Source organism: Lissotriton vulgaris, chromosome 1_1, assembly GCF_964263255.1.
Source record: "Lissotriton vulgaris chromosome 1_1, aLisVul1.2, whole genome shotgun sequence".
Classification (NCBI taxonomy): domain Eukaryota; kingdom Metazoa; phylum Chordata; class Amphibia; order Caudata; family Salamandridae; genus Lissotriton; species Lissotriton vulgaris.
In genome coordinates, this window is record NC_141685.1 from 1,088,708,416 (window position 1) to 1,088,712,370 (window position 3,955).

Sequence of the window (3,955 nt, forward strand, 5' to 3'; positions counted from 1 at the left end):
TTGGCGGTATCCTGGGCAGTAGGCAAATTCAGAGACTTCCTGTGGGGCACGCAGTTCACCCTCCGAACCGACCACAAACCGCTGGTGGAAGTGTTCAGCAAGAAGGGTTTGGATGCCATCTCCAGTAGGATAAGGCGTTGGGTGGTCAGTCTCCAGGAGTACACATTCAATGTCGAGTATGTCCCAGGAACGCAAAACCTTGCAGCTGATTGCCTGTCCAGACTTGTCAGTGATGTAGAAGCAAGTGAAATGCGAGATAGAACAGATGAAGATGAAGAAGGATTCATGGTTGAGAATGTCTGCACCATCCAGAAGGCGTTGGGTGAAGAAACGTGGAGAAAGGCACAGGAAGAGGACAAGATCATGGAAGAGGTTTGCAGAAGAGTGAGGTATGGATGGAAGCACGGGGACAAACGTGATGAAGACCTACGGCCTTTCCAGGCTGTTAAGGACGAGTTAACCATTGTTGACAGATGCCTGTTCAGGGGAACAAGACTCGTACCTCCAGCTACTGTGAGAGACAACCTGGTCGAGATAGCTCACGAAGGGCACTTAGGTATCACCAAGACCAAGCAAAGACTCAGGGAGAGCTATTGGTGGCCGAACATGGACCTGGTCACGGAAAGGAGAATCAGGGAGTGCATCCCGTGCTGCAATAGCGACAAGGTCCTGAAGCAACAGACACCACCCATGGTGTGTAGGCCGCCCCCGTCAGGACCATGGGACGAGTTGGCTTTAGACATCGTGGGCCCGATGTCTGGGGAACTGCGGACACCTTACATTTTGGTGCTTGTGGATCTGTATTCTCGGTGGCCGGAGATAAAACTCGTCAGTGAAGTCACGACCAAGACCGTCATCGGATTCTTGCAGGAGGTATTTATCCGAGAGGGGCTCCCCAGCAACATCCTCACTGACAACGGAGTGCAACTATGCTCGAAAGAGATGGAAGACTTCCTGGAGGAAAGAGGCATCAGACACAAGCGATGCGCACTATACCACCCAGAAACCAATGGCATGGTCGAACGCTTTAACAAAACCATCAAGGAGAGCATCCAGCTGGCCAAAGCCAGTGGCATAAGTTGGAAAGAAAAGGTGTGGAGGCGCCTGGAAGCATACAGATTCACGCCGCATCAGACGACGGGCGTCACCCCGTTCGAATTGCTCCGCGCAAGGACACCCAACACTAAGCTTACCCCGGGGTGGATGGAATGGCACAAGGGGTGGTGGGACCGAACCAAAGAAAAGGACAGTTTGAGGAAGCATGAACAAGCCATGAGGGTGAGGAAAGAAGGTTACGACCAACGCAAGGCCACACGGGAGGTTGGTTTCAAAGTTGGAGACAACATCAAAATCAGAGCTCCCACAGGGAAGGCAAGCTGGTCAGAGTACAGCAGTCCCACAAAAATCACAAAACTCTTCAAGAATGCAGTCAAAACCCAAGAAGGAAAGATATGGAACCTAGGGAGAGTTGTAAAGTACCACCCTCCAGTAGAAGTCCCAGAAGGTGCAAGGGGGGGGGAGAGTGGTCCAAGACTAGATAGTGGTTTCGCCAGCAGGAGGCCGTCTGGTGTCCCTCTCCCAGGCCACAGGCCCAACAGGAGAGTAATCAGACCTCCCAGGCATTTCAACCAATATGTAATGATGTAACTGTTGCAATTCTGCCTAATGAAGGTTTTTCCCCACTTTTGTTTCCTGCTCATTGTTCCATCTAATGTTTTCAATTTCTGCAGGGAAGGGGGATGTGTGGTATCTCCCTCTTCTGCCTCCCCCGGCGGCTCTGCGTGTGATGGTGCTGCCGGTGATATCACTTAGAATGTCACCGCGACCAGCGTTCCAAGGCGAGCGCCGGGGACACTCTGAGGTGACAGCAGTGAGAGAGGCTGTGGCTGAGGTCACGGTAGTTTGTACTTTGAATAAACGGTTCTCGTATTATCCACCACCCTGAGGTCTGGTCTTTCTTTGGTGGATTTTACACAGGGCCCTCATGAAAATCAAGGAGGAAGTCTCTTTACGATCTCTTGCTTGGGTAAGTGACACTTCATTCGCAGAGCTTTCGCCACTGAAGGTTTCCTCTATCACGAATCCAGTGTGCCAAGATAGCACCCCCTGATAGGAGCATACATCTCCAGGGGTCATCAGTTTATGACCTAGGGCTTTAGGGATTTAGGCATATCATCCCACTGTCTGGTTGTGATCGCTGAAACTATTAAACATTCTTCAGGTGCGGCTTGTGGCTTACAAGTGGGTGAATTTGCCATTTATATAGTCATGAAAGCTCACTTATGGTTCTTCCCTAAATGGTGGTACAGTCTGTGCCCCTCTCTGAGCCATGTGTGCAGAGTGGAAGTTGCTGCAGGGCCATCCATCATTATTCAGGGCCTGACAGAAAGCAGAATTTTCAAAGGGTTAATGTATTCCTTTCTGTCTGCGCAGTGTCAACGCCTGTCTGGAACGTGAACCTGGGCCTGCTAGTGTTGGTAAAGGCTGCCGTTGAGTCCGATGACAAGCAGCTGCTCACGCTTAAAATACCTTCCTTGGGAATTATAAGTGCCAGGAGGGTGAATGGAATGCAAGTCTTTTCTGCTGATATCCCATTCACCTTTCATGATACTGAAACTTTCCTTTAACAATTCTCAGTTGTATTCCGGCGGTGGTCTTTGCTGTCAGTCAGGCTTTCAGTCTTTTTCCCTAAACTTTCTAGGGGTGAGGAAGAAGGCATGATTAACACAACTGACGCCTGGAGAGATTAGCCCTTCTACTAAAAAGAACCTCACCTCACAGAGAATCAGACTGTTTGGGGCATATGTACAAGCCCCTATCGCCACCACAAAGTCACTTTTACCGACGTTGTGGTAGCGATAGGGGCTGCGCCTTAAGTACAAGGCAGAATTAAGCCCTTTAACGTGGCTCAACGCTGCCTTGTACATAAGGCCCCCTTACACGCTATGGTTAGCGTGAAAGGGGTGGGCAGTGGGCTTTTCTCCGCAACACTCATTTTGACGCTGCCCCCTATGTACAAGGGTGGTGTACATAGGAGGCAGCTCCAAAATTAAGACCAGGTAAATTCCAGTCTTCATTTGGCGAAACGAGGAGAAATGCATTCTTTCTCCTCGTTTTTGCTTTTTCCATGTGGGCTGCCTCGTGCAGCCCACATGGAAAAAGCAAAATGCCATGGTTTGTTTATGTACAGGAAGGTGTCAGTTCCTGTAAATAAAGAAATTTTTTTAAAAATGCTATTTTGTCACTTTCATGTGTGCTGCATGAAGCAGCACACATGAATGTGACAAAATGGCATTTTAGGAATCTTTATGTGCAGGAAGGGACACCTTCCTACACATAAACAATCCTCCCCTGCACGCAGGCACTATGGTGCAAGGGTGCCTGCGTTTGCGCTAAGTTGCTAAACTTTGCTCCATCGCAGGGAGAAACGCAAAGCTACACCACATTCTTGAAAATATGGTGCAGCCTTGTGTTTCAGAAGTGGCGGAGAGCGGCGTTACGCCTCGCTCTGCCACTTCCTTGTACATATCCCCCTTTGTGTCTTTGGATAAACATAGTTTGTACATTAAGTCACAAAGAAAGGAATTTGTTTCTTGAAGGCAAACAAGCTTCACTCGGAAACAACCAAAGGCAATTATGGAAGACAAAAGCTGCCCCGTTGGGCTTTCTCTCCTTGTCTTGAATATTTATTTTTCCGTTCTTAGAGCCTTTTTCATCCCTTGAGCTTATTCCTTTTACCCCTTGTTGCTCTTCTCGGCAACTTTATGATACCCTTGCCCTGCTTTTCATTCACCCATTCTCTGCTCTCCTGTGTCCCTTGATGATCCCCTCTCCTTTATGCCCCTTCTTCTTCTAGAAACTTTTTTCATGCTCTCCCCAGTTCCTTTAAGCTCCATCTCTCCCTTCATGCTTCCATTCTGCTGTTTCTTGTCAACATTTACTCTCCTACATGATC